Below are 20787 nucleotides of genomic sequence, written 5' to 3' on the forward strand. Positions count from 1 at the left end.
AGAGACACACATAGAGTTAAGGAAAACCTGGAAAGACTTTATGAACTTGTTGTAATGGAAATGCAGATTTAAAGATCTTCCCTGCCCCTAGGCTAACGTGCACCTGGAGCCTGGGGTGGGAGGCTTGTTTTTCAGTAGATACTTCTTGATTGGCCAGTGGGTCAATAAGGTTGTTACATTCTCTGAGCCAGGAGAAGGCTATATAAGCCCTGATGTGTAGCTTTGTTTTGGGACTCACTTTGAGAAGTGTTCTGTGATTTGATTTGAATTCTGGGAAGCCGTTGATGAGAGTCCCCCGGCTTTGAAAAACCCAGAATGTGGAAACCCAGATGTTGACTGGGTATGGATGTAATGGTTGGACAGTTTGGAAATCTGTCTACTTGATGTTTCTGTCTTGATAATTATGCCTGTATACTTTGAGGTTCAGGGTGCTGACCTTTTCTCCTGAACAAGGTAAATGATATATGTCTGACTGATTAAAGTAAGCTTGTTAACCCATTTTGAGTTGCTTTCCTTTAACAAAGCAGATCCAAGAACCTGTATTGGCGGCAAACCCTGAGGACACCCGGGGTGCTTGTTGCTACACTTGTGCAAGGTGAAACCAGAAGAATCAGGAAAACATTTTTAACAAAATCAGCAATATCATGTGACGATTAAATATGAATGATTCAGCTTTTCTCAGCAACACAATGATCCAAGACAAGCACTAAGGACACACGAAGAAAAATGCTACATATATCCAGGAAAAGAACTTATGGACTCTGAAGTCAGATAGAAGGATATTTTTTCTTTAATAATAATAATGAAATAATTATTTTCTTATTAAAAATTAGTTTATTATTAAAATAAACTAATAAAATACTTTATTAATTTTGGTGGGATTTTTAAATTTGTTTCTTCTTCCATGATGAATCTATTTTGATGAACATGGAGATATATTTTCCACAATGGCATACGTATAAACTATACGAAACTGCCTACCATTTTCAGAAGAGAGGATGGGAAGTAGGAAAGTAGTGGAAATAATGGAAACTCTAAATCTTGTAAAAATTAATGCTAAAAAATTCTCAATTAGTAACTTATGGAAAAAATAAAATACTATTTAAAGTCAAAATATATAGATAAAAATAGCATTTGTACAAATTAATAAATATTTCCATTAAAAATAAAGAAGACGGGGCAGTTAGGTGGCACAGTGCGTAGAGTGCTGGCCGGAGAGTCAGGAGGGTGCTGGCTCCAGATTCAGGAGAACCTGAGTTCAGGTCCAGCCTCAGATACTTAACACAAACACACACACACACACACACACACACACAAACTAGCCGTGTGACCTTGGGCAAATTACTTAACCCCAATTGCACTACAAAAAGCAAAAAAAAAAAAAAATTAAATAAAGAAGGTACACCACAAAAATAAACCTGAGATTATATTTAGTTTGATGCCATACCTTACTTACAAAAAAAAAAAGGCAAGGTCCCAGAAACAGCAATTGCTGACCTTATGGGGCAGCATCATCACTGACCATGTCCTTTGATATATCACATGCTGTAACATGAGGCAACTAGGTATCACAGTGGATAGTGTGGCATAATGTAAGGGTTATGGGATTTAAAGATCTTCCATGCCCCGTTGGACTTGCTGATGTAGCAGGAAGGGGCGGAGCAAGAGGAAGCGGAAGCCAAGCTAGCGTTCCTGCGTTGGCTGGCGGTGGTGGTGACAGCGGCAGCAGCAGAGGCAGTGGCAGCGCAAAGCCCTTTTTGAGTTAGGACTGCTAAGGACTTTCTGCTAAGGACTCCTGCTGAGGACTGCCAGGGGCCGGAGCTGCTGGGAGCACGCTTCCAGGACGCTGGGTGGTTGCTGTGAGTGGGGAGAGGAGGACCTTTGCCTGAGGTAGCCTGTTCTGTTTTAAAGGCTTGAAAATGTGGGTGCTTTCTACTTTATCTACCTGTGCCAATATCATAACTACTCTGATGGCTTTCACTTTCTGGTTTTGGGACTCAGTCTTTTGGTATCTTAATAAATTTTCTAGTTTATTTCCTCATATGGCAAACATGACGTATTTTGTAATGGATAATTATATCAGCATATTTGTAATCTCTATAGGCATTGTGAATATGGCATTGCTGATACACATACCTGGAGTCAGGGAAACCTCTTTTCTTCAGTTTTCTCACCTGTGTAATGTGCTGGAGAGAGAAAGGATAAACCACTCTAATATCTGTGCCAAGAAAATCCCAAATAGGATTATGAAGTGTTGGACACAACTTGAAAAAAAATGAACAAGACAATATCCTAACACATTCAGTACCTTGCAGGACAGCCTACTCTATGGTTCTTTCCCTACGAATATATATAACAAAGGACAAAAACAAAAAAAGATGGACAAATAAACCACCAAATATAGATAGACACATTCAGTTGGTACAATTCAAACATATCAAGTTCTTACCTAGCTCTTTTGCTCTGTAGCATGAGGGTCAATTTACAAATACTCACCAGAACCTTGAGCAAATTTTATTTTAATTGCCTGAACCTACAGGGAACTTTGAAGAAGTGGAAGAGGCTGGTACCCTTTTCAGTGTTACTTTCAGGAACTGCAAAGTTTTCACTCCACAAATCAAATGCTCTGCATTGCCAGGTGTGCTTAAGCAGATAGATAAATACAAATCTATAACCCTCTATATCAAGTAGGTAACAGCACTAAGGTCAATAAATTTTATTAGCAAAGCTATTAGTGAGTTTTAACAAAAGATCTCTTGCAAGGGTCTTCCCTAAAAGAGAATCTAAAAATCAAAATTGAGCCAGTCATGATCTCACTTTCTGATATTTTTTAAATCACAAAAACTTTATTGGAGACACAGAACTGTAGCAAAGTGACCCCTCAGTGCACATTGGCTGCCTTTCAGGGCTGGATCAAGGTAGGAGGGGCCTGGGACATGGGTCCCCTTCTGCCCTGATATTATTGATGGAATCCTAATAAAGTTTCCCCCAGCCCCCAAATTCTAACTTCATTATAGGCCTGGATCCACTGAACAGCAGGCCTACTGTACCTACCTCTGCCAATGTCCTAACTTCATATATGCCTCACTGATCATTGGAACAACAGGTATATCCCTGAAATCTTAGTTCCCACAGAAGCAGCAGGTGTGTCCATGTGATGAGAACCTAACTTTGGCCTCTACCTAGTCACTGCCCCCAGACCCATTCCCACAGAGACATGTGTATGCTTGTATTCAATCACAGTCACATCATCCATCTAGCCTAAGATAGGACCACAATACCTAATTATATATCTTGAAAGGACCACAATAAGTAGCCAATTGGAGGGCAGCATGACCAGAATGTTTAACCACTAAAAAATAGATGGGAACCCTCCTTCATTACCTAATCCCTTAACAAACTCCTCTTGCCTTTGTAATATTCATGATTTCTGTTATGTAATTGCATCTTTACCATATAAAAATTCATCTTGTTTTCTCTGAAGCTTTTGGTTCCTCTTGGAACTTAGTCTGCTTCATGAGAGGCATCAGTCTCAAAAAAAATGCCAGTACTTGAATTAGAGGTGGTCTGATTCTGAATTCTTTGAGACGGTTCCACCACAACACATCATGAAACTCCAACTGTTTTTGGGTGGACAGAGACCCCACTGCAACAATTTTGGGCATCCTTGGGATTAAACCACAACACTATTAGGTGGTCATGCCCAGAGTCCACACCAGCTACCATTAGGCCCAGAGTACATGCAGATGCCCACCTGCTCCCAGGGATTTGGGGTGGAGTGTGGTGGGGAAAAGAGGAGATAGTGCCTCTGTAAAAAATATAAAAATACAATCTCGGAGGCACAGGGAGCAGGTCAAAGCTAGCCCTACCACCTCCAAGGACACCGTCAGTGGAACTCAATCCTTCCCCAAGAGGCCAGTTCTAGGCAGCATGAGAGAGAAGGCAGGGGCGTTGGTGCTGTTCTATATGATTAAGAAAGGTTAGGTGGGGGAAAGTCAGTTGCTCACAATCTGGAACCAAAGTGCTAGGAGGGCTAAGTCCAGCTTTTTAAAGAGGGAGAGCCAACTGAGAAGGGAAGGGAGGCAAGGGTGACAAGCACACAGGAAAAGTTCTAGTCCAAGAGCAATGAAGATGAGGGGGTTCCTGTACCTTTAACATGCAGATCACCTGGAGCCTGTCCTCCATGGTGCTGGTCTGCTCTGTTGCCCCCTCACTGCTGTTGCCCCCTCTTTCTTCCCTCTTTTCCTTTCCTTCCTCTCCCAAGTCCATTTCCAATTCATGGTCAGTCTCTGATCAAATGTATGTGGAGCCACTGATCCACCCACAACTGAAGAAAACTATTTGATTGAACCGCTTCTTGTAGGAAAAGTAGTTGAAGAACCTGAGGCTGTCATCTTCACCCAAGGAGTCAGAGTCCGGGTCAGGATTGTAGCTGTAGATATCACATTTAGACAGGGAAATCTCTTCATCTACTGCATTCCGGATCTGGGGCTTCAGAGTAGAAAAATCCTCAGGTGCTGCAGAGAACAGGCTGCAATGTGCTGAGTTCACCACCCAGTTGAAGCTAAGTTCTCAGCTGAATTTGCGGCTCTTGGCAGAGCAGAAGTCATAATCAGGCCTAAAGGACTCATTGAGAGAGGCAATCAGATAGAAGAGGGTCATCCAGCTGCACTTGTCACTCAGTGGCCCTTCATCTTGCCCTCCCTGCCTCTTGCTCAGCCTGCTGGGATGAGGCCACAGGTCTGGAGAAGGGGGGCAGAGCCTCTAGCACATTGGGCCAGCCCTTCTGGCAGAACTGCTTGAACATGTGCTTGTCATCCCCTGGCATCTTACAGGAGGTAACTCTCAATTATGCCAATGATGTGAGAATCACCTGTCTCCACCATTAGTTAGGAGTTGATCTCTTCAAAACTGGAGTTTTCTAAGAGCTTCATCTTCTGCAGGGGCTAGGGCCAAGGAAATCAAGGGGCTTGGGATAGGGCAGCAAAGAAAATGTGCCTAGCTGGGGCATCTCTCTGTGAGGCACCAGGAAATCCAGGGATCTTAGAGGCTCCTCAGTTCCTGAGAGATATGACCCTGTAGACTCCTCTGTAGCTGAGGTGTAACCAAAGAAAACTTTGCAGCGACATCCTTCTTCTCTGGCCCTGCCCACACGGGCAACCTTTGAGATATGCCCTGCCCACACACACACACACTGACCAGGCTCTGGCTGCCTTCAGCACACGATGATGGCAACACAGGTGGAAAAAGAAAAAATAGAAGAAGCTGCCTCCATCTCCCTCAAGCCGAAGAACAACAAGCCTTACTCTGATTCTTTAGCCTTCTGGCTAACAGGACTTGTGGCTTTAATGAAAACAGAAATTCAAATGTTAAGATTATGGGGGGTTCACCATTCCTGTCTTGAAAAAATTGAAGAGGTGAACTAGTACCACATAGATCAGAGCAGCAGAAATCAAGCAAAGAAGATGATACACAGGATTTAGGGCAATTGCTAGTGTGATATTACTATCATATTTGCAATGAAGGTATTTATTTAGTTTTGTTTATGTCCACATGGAGAAATTGTGTTCCAGAAAGTATCATCAAAATAACGCATTCCTGTTCATGCTCAATCTGATTAAAAGAGTTCACATAAATGACAAATAAACATGTGGTTAAATTCAGTCCAAATTAGTCATATGTGAAGAGAGCTAAAATTATCCCTCCTACTCATACCCAATATTCTAGGAGCTTGACAATCTTCAAAAGCAAGATTTGGGGTTCCTTCACTCGTGCCAATATAGTAATCACAAAGATCATGTTAGTTCTTCAAGGATCCATGGCTTAATCATTATGAAGACTATCTCTACAGATGCAAATTATAAATCTATATCATAAAAGATTTTTGTAAGTTGTTCTGGAAAAACTATAAGCAAACAAATTAATGGATGAATGAATGAATCAATAAATATAAAACATCACCAAGTCAAAACTGCCATGGTTAAGAGTCTTTCTGAATTTATTTAGGCTGGTCCTTAGATAAAATTCTCACATTTCATCATTGTATGTGCACTTTGATTCTCTCTGGTTTGCAATCTAGGGGGTTACATTTGAGGAACACAGGGTCTCTTCCTTGGCACAACAAAATGTTGACTACAGTGGATGTAGATAGATAATAATAATAAAGAAAAATGCTTTTTAACGAATTAAAGGTTGAATGTACCTAGAGATATTTGATAATGTCTTGCTTAGACATTTTTTATCTTTTTTAGTAGACAAATGAACCAAGCTTAGAAATATAGGAACAAACCACTAAGACACATTCTCCTTTCACATCGTATGGTATACTGCACTGGTTAATCCTCAATCTTTCCTAATGAAATAAAACAATAAGCACTAACTTGAAAGTATTTTCTTTCTAATCAAATAATTGTCAAATATTAAGATAAATGTAATGTCTTCTAAGGAAAATAGGACTATAAAATACTATCAACTTATTTCCTCATTAAAACAACAATAACAAAAGTTGCTATATTCTATAAACCCACAAGGTTATCATGAAACTCATTCCTAAAATTAAAAAGCCAAATGATTCATGATGACCAAGCAAATTTCCTCAATTATTTTTCCTAATTTTATGCAATAGCACATGCTGTTGCTAAACACAGGTCAGAACTATTCCTCAGGAAAATCTAGTTTTGTCTTTGAATTCAAGACACCTCACACAGTTATAGTTACATAATAGATGATTAATAAATTCTTCTTGAATGAATAACATTTGCTCTGCGATTTTAAATATTTTCTTCCCAGAATTAAGGAGATATAATGTTATATGTATAGGTATGTATATACACATACATATTTCAATTTCACCAATGATTTCATTGGTATAGATAACTTGATGGAGATGCAGCATCTAATGGTGTATATAATTGCTTCTTCTGCACGTAATCTGTATCAATGAGAGTTTAAGTGACTTGTCCATGTTCCTCAACCAACAATCTCTCAAAAATAGAATGTGAATCCAAACTTCCTGTGAATCTGTCTATTCTATAACACTATGCATACATATAAATATGTGTATATATACACATTTATTACCATAAATCAATGTGCATGTGTATATTTATACATATATGTATGTGTGTGCTTACATACACACATAAAACAAGCAAATGTGTTTGAAATAAATATGTACATAACGCCTACTACATGCCAGGCACTGTGCTAATCAATTTAAAAATATATCATTTGATCCTCACAGCAACTTTGAGGTAGGTGCTATAATTATCTCCTTTTTATAGCTGAGGATAGTAAAGCAAACAGAGGTAAAGTGACTTCCGCAGGATTCTGCAGTTAGTAAATATCTGAGGTCAAATTCGAATTCAGGTCTTCCTGACCCCAGACCCATTGCCCCACTGTATCATTTAGCTGCCTCATGTGTACGTGAACACACACTAATTTATGTTTATGCTATATATACACAAAATATGCACATACATTCCATAGTTACATGTGTATAGATTCACATATGTATACATGCACATTTATGCATATATAGAGACATAAATACTTACTATATACATGTTATGTGTATATAGATATATTTGTACACATATATGGGTACACACTTACATGCATACTTATGTGTGTATATATTGTGTGTGGTAGAAAATTCCTTGCTCCTCATTGCCACTTCCAGGATCACCCTGTACTACCATCACTCGGTAATCTCTGCTGCTTTGGAATTTACTCAATCCATATTTACCATTCAAATCAATCTTCTGGTAGTTGTTCATAAACTTCTAGAGTACTTTCCTTTCCTCACTGAGTTCATTGCCTGGCTCACAATCTTTCTATTCACCCTAATTCCTGACTTCTTACTAGTAAATTTCAATGCACATATTTCTACTCCCTTAAATACTGTAGTTTCCTAATTCCTCAACTTACTCTTGTCCCATGACTTACTCCATCATATGCCTTATATCTGAACTGGTTAAACTTACTTCTCTTCCCTGTCTTGACCTATTGATGAATCGGTTCTAACCTCTTCTTTGATGTGTTATACTGTTTTTTCTTGGCAATTATCTTGTCATTGCCTCAGCCTCAGATTACGCTCTACATTAGATACATTTGTTCCTATTTATTTGTTATTGAATGAATTTGGATAACATGATCTTCCACGATCTCAACTGGGTCCTCACTAAAACAAGGAAATATTTACATATAACCCTAATCAATTTGTTATTCCACTCACCACAACACCTTTTCCAAACTATTTTATCCTTCTCATTGCTAAGGTTTACTCTCCAACACATACAAGTGATTACATGTCATCTGGTCTATTCCAGAATTTTACCCTCTCATCCCCAACACTTGCACTAATCTTGCTTCTGCATTGTCTACAATCACATTCAGGTCTCCCCCATGCTCAACAATTTCTTACTCATTCTCTCATTTCCTACTAGCTACCGTCCCATATAATAATGATAGCGTTACAACAACAACAACTACTACTGCTACTACTGCTACTACTGCTACTACTGCTACTACTACTACTACTACTACTACTACTACTACTACTACTACTGCTGCTGCTGCTGCTACTACTACCAATAATAATAATTAGCATTTTATATATCACTTTAAGTTTCACAAAATGATTTAACAATATTATATTTTTTGTTATACGAGTTTTCTCCATACATCTATAATTGTTGCCTTTACTTCTTTTCTCACCCTCTGTATTCTGGCTCATTCTCATTCAATGGATTTTCAGTCACATAAAACCTGTTTACTATAGTTGTGCCCCCAAATCTTGTTCAGGACCTTCTTTTCCCTCAATATTATTTCATTTGGTAATCTGTCATTGGCTTTTATGAATTCAATTAATCATCTCCGTACTGATGATTCTCACATCTACTAATCCAGTCCAAAACTCTCTGCTGATTTCTAATATTCCATTTCTCACTGCCTATTTAATAAATTGAACTGGATGTCTCTTAGACACCTTATATTCTACATATCTAAAACTGAACCCATTACCTTTACCTCTAAGCTACAGTCTCTTCCTAATTTTCCTGTTTCTGTATTGCACACCAACATTTTCTCAATCAACCAAACTTCCACACTCTAATATGACCCTGGTTCAGATTCACATCATCTCTTCTCTAATGCATCTTCTACTCAGCTACAAAGTTGATCTTCCTAAAACTTGCCTATGTCACTTAACTCCAATGATTCCCTCTCACTTCCAGGATCAAATATAAAATTCTTTGCTCAGCATTAAAGCCCATTGTAACCTATCCCAGGCCCATATACAACCTAGCATAGTGTTCTTTAAGCTTACCTTCTTCCCCATATAAAACCTTCAACCTACATCGACTATATTGTAATTCCTTTAAAAAGATACTCCTTCCAACTATGTGCACTTGCAGTGATGATCCCCCAGGCCTGGAATTCTCTTCTACCTTTTTTTTTCATGTCCTGGTATCTTTGGCTTTCTTTAAATTCTAAAATTCTACCTTCTACAAGAATCTTTTTTATCTTTCCTTCCAAATAATAATAAAACACTTACTCTGATGATTATCTTCTTTTGATCTTCTATTTTGTTTATACATAATTGTTTGCAAGTCGTCAGTCTCTTAGAGTATGAGCTCCTTGAGAATAAAGCCTCTGTCTTTGTACCTACCAATTAGCACAGTGCCTGGAACACAGTACACCCTTACCAAATGTTTGCTAATGGACAAAAATCCCATGATTGATATCAGAAGTATGAATACCACTGATGTCTTTCAGAATTATGATACTGAAGACAACACTTACCATTGAACTTGTTTCAATATACTACAGTTGCAGAAATCTGACAGCAAACACTATTGACTGTATTATATTAAAGTATTCTTCCTAATCAAATGATTGCCAAATATTAAGATAAATGCAATGTCTTCTAAGGAAAATAGCACTATAAAATATTAGCCACTTATTTCCTCATTTAAACAACAACAACAATAATAACAAAAGCTGCTATATCCTATAAATCCACAAGGTTATCATGAAATTCCTTCCTAAAATGAAATAGGCAAATGAATGACAGTGACCAAGGTAAGATTTCTCAATTGTTTTTCCTAATTTTATAAAACAGTAAATACTGCTGCTAAGCACATTTCATTGGGTTGCAAAAGGCTATATATGGGATAGGGATTGGATAAATGACTTCGTTAGTAGCAACAACTCTCAGGTAAGAATGCTCCCTCTACCAATTTAGGTTATCACTTTTCCCTCAAATGTATTGTTTTAGTAAGTTGCCTAGAGCAATGCCATCAAACTCAAATAGAAATTGATCCTGGGAGGCCATAAAATGACTTAGAAAATCACAAATTAGCATTATGTATGTTTTATTAACATTTCTCAATTATACTTTAGTCTTGTTCCTGTGCACTCTTTGAGTTTTATGGGCATTGTGGTTAATACCTCTTGTCTAAAGCAGTAAGTCCTTATGTGACTTGGTATAGGTCATACAGCCAGTATATGCCAGAGGTATAATTTGGACCCTTTCTTCCCCTTTGCTCCAAGGCTTTCTCTCTGATGACTGAACTTCTCAACAAGACAGATAGAAAAAAAAAGATATTCTTTATCTGTAAATGTTTGCCAACTCATAGGCAAGACAAATAGTAATATATGTATATACAAAGAAACAAACTTGTATACAGTCATCCCAAGTCAGTAAAGTTTTAAGTTATATGTTTAAACTATGTTAAAAAAATAAAAACTGTACTATGACTTTGAGGGTTTCCTAAATATTTTAAAGCTGAAATAATTTTGAAACTTATATCTACTTTGTACTTATCTAAATTGTATGATATGGATCTAGACAAAGAAGAAGAATGAAAATCTCCTAGGCAAAATCATTTAGTCCAACAATTTAAGCAAATGCAAAAGCACCCTTTGAAATAAAGATTTGCAAGACTCCTAAGTTCAGTTAGTTTGCTTATCAGAAACTCCAGATAGCTTCATCCCAAGTCATGCAACCTGTTCTAGATATTTTATTCATGCCATCAAGATTTGCATTTAAAGACAAGGAGAGGGAAGCAAGCTACATAGAAAATATCAGTGTTATGGCTATGTGCATACACATATAAAACAGGAAAAGTGCAAATAGAATATCACTGTATTTTTCTTTAAATTTAAGTAATTGATTCCAATATCACTGGACTCCTATAACAGTAGATATCAACCATGAAAAATACGAGTATTTTAGAAATGAAGTTTAAAACTCTAGAAATGAAGTAGTTTAAAACCACAGAAAAGAGATGTTTGTGTAAAAAGGTACACAGAAAAATTTAAATATGACGTGCAGAACTCCATATTATCTGTTTAAGGTTCTCCATCCTTGCACTAGACTATGCTTTGCATTCTTTCTCTCCCTCCCAAGAAATGTTGGCTACTTATTTGATTAAGGACATTTACAATAGATAATGAAACACTGTTCCTATCCTTAAGAAGTAGTAATAACCATGGAAACACAAATTAAAAACTAATTTGAGTCTAAACAGCCTAATCTTAAAGAGTGAGTAGGTTAAAGAACAAATCATGGAAAACAACCAATAATTTCATTAAAGAGACTGACATTAATGAGATAACATATCGCAACCTATGGTGTGCAGCAAAAGCAGTTATCAGAGGAAAAATTATATTTCTAAATGGTTAAATCAATAAAATAGAAAAAGAACAGAACAATCAATTTGGCATGCAATGAAAAACTAGAAAATAATAAATTAAAAATCCCCAAATAAACAAATTAGAAGTCTTAAAAATTAAATGTGAGATTCATAAAAATGAATAGAAGAAAAACACTGAAATAATAAATAAAAATATACACACAGAAACACAACCCATAGGTTAATATGATTTTTAAAAAGAGAGAAGAAAAAAAATCATTAGTATTAAAAATGGAAATGGTGACTACATCACCAATGAAGATGAAATCAAAGCAATTATAAGGAGTTATTTTGCTCAATAATTTGGCAATAAATTTAATATTTTAACTGAAATGGAAGAATATTTACAAAAATATAAACTGCCTACATTAACAGAAGAAGAAAAAGAACATTTGAATAGATCTGTTTTTAAAAAAAGAAATTGAACAGGTCACAAATGAGCTCCCTAAAAAAAATGGTACTAGGTGGTTTTACAAGGTAATTCTAGCAAACACTTAAAGATCCAATAATTCCTATATTAAAAAAAAACCTTTAATAATAGTCAAAGAAGTTGTACCAAACTCCTTTTATGAAACAAATATGGCAATGATACCTACCCCAGGAATAGCAAAAACAGAGAAAGATTAAAGAACAATTTCATAAATAAGTATTGATACAAAAATCCTAAATAAAATATTAGCTAGAAGACAACAAAAATAGAATTCAAAGATTATACATTGTGACCAAATGGGACTTATACTGGGAATGCAAAGATGGTTTAACATAAGGAAAACCATTTACACAATTGATTCTTTCAAAAAACAAAAGTAACCAGAATCATGATTATAAAAATAGAGGCAGAAAAATCTTTTAGGTAAAATACAACACTAATAACTATTAAAAATACTGGAAATCATAAGTGCAAAGGGATTTTTCCCCTGTCAAATCATAAGAAATATCTCCTTAAAAACATCAGCAAGCATTATTTGTAATAAGGATAAGCTACAAGTCTTCCTAATCAGATCAAAAGTGAAAACAGTTTCTCATCGTTGCCAATAATATCCAATATTGTATTAGAAATGCTAGCAATAGCAATGAGAAAAGAAAAAGATATTGGAGGAATCAGAATGGGCAATGAGTTAATAAAACTATCCTTTTTGCAGATAATATGATAGTACACTTGGAAAATCCTAAACATTCAACTAAAAAGATACTGGAAGCAATAATTTTAGCAAAGTAGAAGGATATAAAATAAACGCACATAAATCATCAGCATTTCAATGCATTATCAACAAAATTCTGCAAGAAGAGATAGAGATACCCCAGTAAGAATAATTGGAGACAATATAAAGTATCTGGAAGTGTCAAAAGAAAACTAGGAACTACACAAACATAATTATAAAACACTTTTTTTAATACAAATTAAGTCAGATGTTAATATCTGGAGAAATAATAATTTTACATGGATAGGCAGAACCAATATAATTAAAATGATAATTTTTCCTGAACTAATCTATTCAATGCCATCCTAATTAAATAACAAAAAATAATTACTTAGGTAGAAAGAAAATGATAACAAAATTCATTCAGAAGACAAAAGGTTAAGAATGTCAGAGGAAGGAATAAAAATGTAAAGGAAGGAGGTTTAGCGGAGTTTAACCTATACGATAAAGCATTATCAAAACTATCTGGTGCTGGTTAAGAAATAGAAAGCTAGATCAGTCAATAAAGAAGACACAGAATACAAAATAACAAATGATTATTAGTAACCTTGTGTTGGACATTTTAAAGATATAAATATTTGGTTGAGAATTCATGATTTGGTAAAAAAAAAATATTATGAAAGCTGGAAAGCAGTCTGTCAGAAATTGGGCATAGACCAACATCTGAAACCATAAGGCCTAAATAGATATATGATTTAGATATAAAGGCAGATATAACAAAAAATAGAAGAATATGTAACACGGTACCTTTTCAAGACATATGTATACAAGAATAATTTGTGAATAAATAAGAGATGAGCATTGTAAGATATAAAATGAATTGCAATTACTTTAAATTTAAAAGGTTTTGTTTAAATAAAAAACAACATATCCATGTGTAATGGTAATGGGGATTTGAAGATCTTCTCTGCCCCTTGTAATGGCAAACACACAAGTACTTAGCACCTTGTTTTTTCTGCTTGATTATATCAAGCCTTTGTTAAAAAAAAAAAAAGTAGAACTTCTGAATTCCACAGTAGGAGAAACTTGCTACAACAAGAAGTGATGGGGAAGAGAGGAGCTAATGATCATATATAAGGAGTGGCCCAGGCTAGAGAGAGAATTGAGAGCAGAACTTCTGTTGGTAGAACTAAGAACTGAACTGAGAATCAAGAAGAACTGAGGAATGAGAAGAGAGGAGAACTGGCAGGAAGCATGTCTGTGGTGCTGGTACTTTTTCTGTCTGTTTTGATGTTACTTTGTCAGATTCATCTGCTGATAGAGGACGGTGCTGTTTTCACAGAAGTCCTGGGAACTTACTGCTGGTTCAGAAGCCCTGAAAGAGGATTTTTTTTGGTATGTTTACAGAAACCCTGGAGGAGGGTCTTTCTGGTATTTTCAGAGGTCCTGGGACTATGCTGTTAATGTGTGTTGAATTTTCAGACCTTGTTGTTGGGTCTGTGTTGATTTCACAGGCAGAGAGTGAATTGATGATGATGCCAGCAATGTGGCATTGTTATTATTGTGGCTTTGTCTTCCCAGGAACAGAAACTGTGAAGAAATTCAGAAATTGTGACCTTCAGTATGGATCAGGAAGTGGACAAGAAGCTGGATGAAGAGTTGGGAGTTGCCTGTCTTTAGACCCAGGTGACAGTTGGGTGGATTCAGATAGGAGCTGGACCCATGGAAGATGAACCACGGAAGCTGAGAGCCATCCTTGAGTCAAGATGAAAAGACCTCTTCTTGGGTATTTAATACAAACTGAGAAGATAATGATTTAATATAACCTAGGGGTGGGAGAATTTACACTCTGTATCCTCTATCTCTTCAGGATGATTACATTAAGGATGATTGGAAACTAATCTCCATTTAAGAAGAAAGAAGACTTTTTGACTAAGAGATTATGACAATGTGACCTAGGGGTGGAGAACTTTGACTTTTATATTTTTTTTCATTAAGGAAGCAAGCCTCCTTAAGGATGATTCAGTTAAGGACTTACTGAATGACTGTACTTTGGTTAAAACTATGTGGCCACTTTAGTGAAACCTATGTGGCCACTTTAGTGATGACTTGTTATGTCATAACATTGTGAATGCTGTACTTTGGTTTCTGTGAATGTTTTGCTTTAATTTACTGCTAAATAAATAGAGAGTTCACTACATTATTTAATCAGAACCTTAAAGCTGTTCACAGTAGCAGTTCTCTGGAAAGCTGTTAGTGCTTGGCTTTACATTATGATTAAAAGGAAAGCACAAAATTGGGAGAAAAACTTGATACCTAATTTCTTAGACAAAGGCCTCCTTCCCAAACATATAAAGAACATTGTCAAATTCATCAGAAGACAAGTCATTCCCCAATTGATAAGTCATCAGAGGATATACACAGGTTGCTTTTAGTTGAACTCAAAACTATATATAGTCATATGAAAAAAGCCCTAAATCATTATTGATTAGATAAATACAAATTAAAACAACTTTTATATATCATCTTATACCTATCAGATTGGCTAAAATAAAAGAAAGGGAAAGTAACAAATGTTGAAGGAGATAAGAAAAATTTAGACACTGATTCATCTTTATTTCAACTATGAACTGATCCTACCATTTTGGAGAGCAATTTAGATTTATGCCCACATTGTTATTAAATTCCTTTTACCCATTGACCCAGCAACACTACTATTAGATCTGTTTCCCAAAGTGATTGGGGAAAAATGGAAAGGATTTTTATATTATAAAATATTGATAGAAGCAATCTGCAGTGACAAAGAGCTGAAAATTTAAGGGATACCCATTGATTGGGGAATGGCTAAACAAATTGTGGCATATGAATATGATGGAATACTACTGTAGTATAAGAATTTATGAGCTGGCTGATTTTAGAAAAGCATGAAAAGACCTCGCATGAAATAATGAAGAGCAAAAAGAGCAGAACCAATAGTTGTTATACAATAGCAATATTTTACTAAGAACAACTTTCAATTACTACATCATATTGAGTATTATAAATACTCAAATCAACTACAAATGATCTGTGAAGGAAGATGCTATGCACCTCCAGAGGAAGAACTGCTAAATAGAAGCATATACAGTATGGTTTTACATATACATACATGCATAAATACAGATACACATATTTGTGTCTTATGGTAGCCTTCTCTAGGCTGGGATGGGGAGGGAGGGTAAAAAAAAGTGCACAGCAGAAGAAAAAAGAAAACTTAGAAGGAATCATAGAAGAGGAGAGTACTTTTTAAAATTATGTGTATTATTTGCTGAATTTTTTTCCAGAAAAAGTAAACAATGTGAAATGAAAATTCAAGATTTTATATTGAAGCCTCTTTTTGATGATGTGCTGCATACACAGATTCTTTTTTTTTATATTTTTGGATTTAATTTCAAAATTAATAAAAACATTATAAAAAGAAAAGTAGATATGTAGAAATACATATTCATTTATCTGTATGCATACATATATAAGCAGACAACATATATCTATATCCCTTAGCCCCCTGTCACACTTCAATAAATCCTATGCCAATATTTAATTAATAAAATGTTTCAATGCCTGGAGAGTGGGCAATGTAAACAGAATATGCACTGAAGGTGGAATGTGAACAGTTTCTATTGACATATATACTCTTTGCCATTGTTATGTACTTTCCCTTAACATTGTGAGAGACCCCACTGGTTGCTGTAGAGAGCTAGTATCTGTCCCTTTACTCCACTGGGGAACCCCATAAAAGTTGACATCCAATGTCCTTTTCCTCGAGTAAATCAGAATGTGCTCAGCTCCAGGATAAACAATGGAGAACCCATTGATGTCTGAGAGATGCTGAGAGAAATTGAAGCAGGTCTTTTGCTTGCAAAGTAGAGAGGACATGGATGAGTGGTGCCTAAAACTGTCAGGCATAGATAAGCTGTGATCTATTGTCATTGAACAGAATGCTTAAACTAATGAAGTAATTGATCCAATTGAATATACTTACTTTCTCACCTTTACAAAATCATTGAGGATGATCACACATGTGAGGACATCCTTAACAAAATTGAGAAGGTAATAGGCAGTGTTTTGCAGAGTTGTTTTTCCCCCCAAAGAAAATGCTATTTGTCAAATGATTATCCAAAACTTCAGGTATCATGTTATCATGCTGTTTAGTTTACCATCACCATCATCATCATCATCAATGGTTTTTGTCTCAATAAGGCATTATGTGGCCTTAATGTCTCTCCTCCAACAAGGTATCTCCCATGATTATGGAAAAATTTAACAGACTTCTGGAAAAAAGTAAGAGAAAATATTTTTGCTCAGTTATCCTTCGATTCCCAAAACCAAGGTTGATGTACACTCATTGATGATTGCTATAGTCACACAAAGTGTCTTGGTGAGGGTTGAAGTGTAAGAATTCCATAGATATGATAAAGTCTTCTAGATGCTATTGTTTATGAATGAAATAAAAATCATTATAAAGTCTAAAATATTAGAAAACCTCCAAAATTATATCAATGAATATTTGAGACTGATTTAACAATACATTCATCTTCCTCTCTCTCTCTCTCTCTCTCTCTCACACACACACACACACACACATACACATGCACACACACACATGCACACACATACAGCTGAAGGCATAAGAATTTCTTATTGGATGACCAATCCATATATTTAGGATAGTCAATTCAGATAGGCAATGAGAAAAGCTTAGAATTAAAAGTGTGTGAAGGGGGTGGCTATGTGGCAAAGTGAGTATAGTGCTGGCCCCAGAGTCAGGAGGACCCGAGTTCAGTTCCGGGCTCAGACACTTAACATGCACCACACACACACACACACACACACACACACACACACACACACACACACAAACTAGCTGGGTAACCTTGGGCAAGTAACTTAACCCCAATTGCCCTCCAAAAGCCAAAAAAAAAAAAGTATGTGAAAACTGCATCTGAGACACTATACTATGCTTTAACTGATGTCATCATATTCTTAAATGAGAAAAGCCCATATTTTTGAATATGTATATTCTCTTGGTGATGTGGTATGATCATGAATTTTGGAAAACTGAAACATCCAAAGAAACAAAGCTGAGCAGGGGAAAGAACAAGGGAAAAATGCATTGATCTCTAATTATGACATCTAAGCAATAAGTAATGCAATGAATATAATCAATGAAATTGTCTATAGACAGACAGGAAAGTGGGCTGGTCACGTAGCTAGAGTAAAAAAGTAGCAAGCATATGGGTAAGCAGAAAACTGTCCTGGCACACATTCCCTAAAGGAAGGTCTTCTCCATGTCCACTGTTATCTTTGTGGAAGAGCTGTTTGAAATACTCAAGATGAATTACATATGATAAGAAGATATGACTGCACTGGGATTTGTACAGAAGGAAAGGATTTAAACATGTTCTAACTAGTATGAATAATGAAGCCTTTGAAGTGCTTCCAACTATTTGAATTCTCACTATTTAAAATTACAATTATGTAAAAGATGGTAATTGGATTCAGTTCAATGGAAATACATAGTATGAATTATAATAACAGTAGCAATAATAGTGATATTTATATAGCAATCATTATGTTCCAGGCACTGTGTCCTGTTCCCTACAATTATGACCTCATTTATTGACTATAACAAACCTAGTTTGGTAGGTAGTATGAATATTCTCATTTTAAAAATGGTTAAACACAGAGTTTTATGACTGAACCAAGGTCTCACAGCTAGGAAGTGTGTGAGGTCACATTTAAACTCTGGACTTCCTTTAGGCTCAATGTTCTATTTACCTGATCACATAGATGACTTCAGGGGAATAATTTTTTTTCTCTATTTGGGACCTATATGTATCGATATTCATGAGATAATAAAAATACTAATATAGATTACAGATGAGAAAACTGAGGTTAAAAATATTAAATGACTTTCCAGGGACAGCTAGAACTGGATCACAGGGGCTCCTTTGCTATAAGTAGATTACTTTTTTTCTCTTACATTCTGTGAACCTTCAGTATACAATGCACTGAAACTTGACTATAATGTTCTCAAGAATAATGAATTTGTAATTACTTTATAGTCAAGTCTAGACTGGAAGTGTGGTTTTCTTTAATTATTAGAAGTCCAAAAGTTTCATTAAAGAGAAAATTTGAAAAGAACACAAATTAAATATTCCTATATAAAATAGTGGTAAGATCTTATCCCAATTCAAGAGTATGTATTTATTGATTCTTAGTCATGTATGTAATTGTCAATTCATCTATTTATATATCTATGTCATCTTTGAGTATTACAAAAGAACTTCAGGCTCTAAATTTCCTATCTATCTTTTAAGGCTATTTTTGTAGTAGCTGTCCCCAATGTCTATCAAGTATAGGTCGTAAAAATGTTGCCCCAAAACTATCAATTGCAACACAAATGAAGTTAAAATCTGGTTTGATCGATTTTAATGTTATATCATTTTTAATCAATAAAAATGAAATAGAGAGAAATGTATATTTTTAAGTCAATGTGCAGCCCTTAAGGGTCCTTCTCTACAGTTTAGTGGCCCCTCGTTTGATTTGCATCTGACACCACAGTTAATGAACACACAAACCTCTTGTTCTACTTAAAATGTTTCCATCAGAACTTATTAAATTGAAGTGTTTACATTCCCATATGTAAAAACAATATTTGAAATTTATGAGACTTTTCTCAGTACGAGGATAGTTGAAGGGAATATGTATGTGTGTATATGTATATGTCTCTCTCTGCATATATATATACATATATGTATATACATATGTACACATATATATGTATAGGTGTGGGTATATGTATATTTGTTTACATGTATGTAGCAGCAAGCACCCTAGCATCTCCAGGGTGGCTGCCAACGGAGGTTCCTAGATCTTCTGTTTTAAAGAAAAGAAGCTCAAAATGGGTTAATAATCTTGCTTTAATCAAACATATGTCATTTACCTAGTTCAGGGGAAAATGTTCAGCACCCCCTACTTCAGAGAATACAAAAAAGTTACAAGCAGAAGTTACAAGAAGACAGAGAGTATTTGGTAAACCTGCCATATTGAGGTGGAAGGTAGGGGAGAGATGAGGAGAAAATTTGGAACTCAAAATCTTGTGGAAATGAATATTGGAAGTGAAAAATAAATAAATTAATTGTGAATTAAGAAATGTTTCCTTCAATATTTAGCTCAAGCACTACCTTCTATATGGAGCCTTTCTTGATGGTCCCACTTTTTATGGTATTCCCCTTACAAATTCCCTTGTATTTTATTTGATTATATCTATATGTATAACTCTTTCTTACCCAGTAGAATATAATATTCGTAAGATGAAAAACTATTATATTTGTTTTGGTGTTTTTTGTATCTCTAGCATAATGTCTGGCACAAAGCAGGTGCTTAAATTTTATTAATTCACCGATACCTTTCTGTTTTATATCAGAAAGTTTTAAATCAGCTTCTTTTCCACTATATTGATTGAATCCCTAATAGGATGCATATCATGCATTTAGTATATATTTAATGTCCTTAACATTAGGTGGATAAGAGTAATGATTGAAAGGGGGAAAAAAGAAAGGATCTTTCTCTCAAACCTAATCAAATATCTGTAAAAATTGACTCTAAACAAATTTAGAGCAGCAGAACCCACAGAAAGACAAAGTGAAACAATTTTCCTGGCTAAGACAACCTGGATAGTCAATCGAGAGGTCTGTTGCACTAGGCTGGGAGAAGAGCGCAGTTGAAGAGTGGGCTATACTAGCACAGACAAGGCTCTAGAAAATCTGGAGCAGGTTACAGGGGGCTGAATCACTGGGAGATGAGGCAATTTCCAGACTTCTCAGCCCAAAAGTGGCAAGGATAAATTAGAAGGTCAGTGGGAAAGGTCTGTTGAACCTGGGTGAGAGAGGAGGGCAGACCAG

At 35.7% G+C, this 20787-nt stretch overlaps 1 long non-coding RNA gene and 1 pseudogene across 1 annotated transcript in view; both read right to left on the reverse strand.

Annotated features, from left to right (window-relative positions):
- Positions 1 to 20787, reverse strand: part of LOC138142760 (uncharacterized) — a 145830-nt gene that overhangs the window by 89026 nt on the left and 36017 nt on the right. The gene's annotated exons all lie outside the window — the stretch shown is intronic.
- Positions 4048 to 4934, reverse strand: LOC138142794 (repressor of RNA polymerase III transcription MAF1 homolog; annotated as a pseudogene).

The sequence above is a fragment of the Petaurus breviceps genome, unplaced genomic scaffold, assembly GCF_028583685.1.
Source record: "Petaurus breviceps papuanus isolate PSGF00001 unplaced genomic scaffold, PetGlider_PUasm1.0 90603, whole genome shotgun sequence".
Taxonomy (NCBI): Eukaryota; Metazoa; Chordata; class Mammalia; order Diprotodontia; family Petauridae; genus Petaurus; species Petaurus breviceps.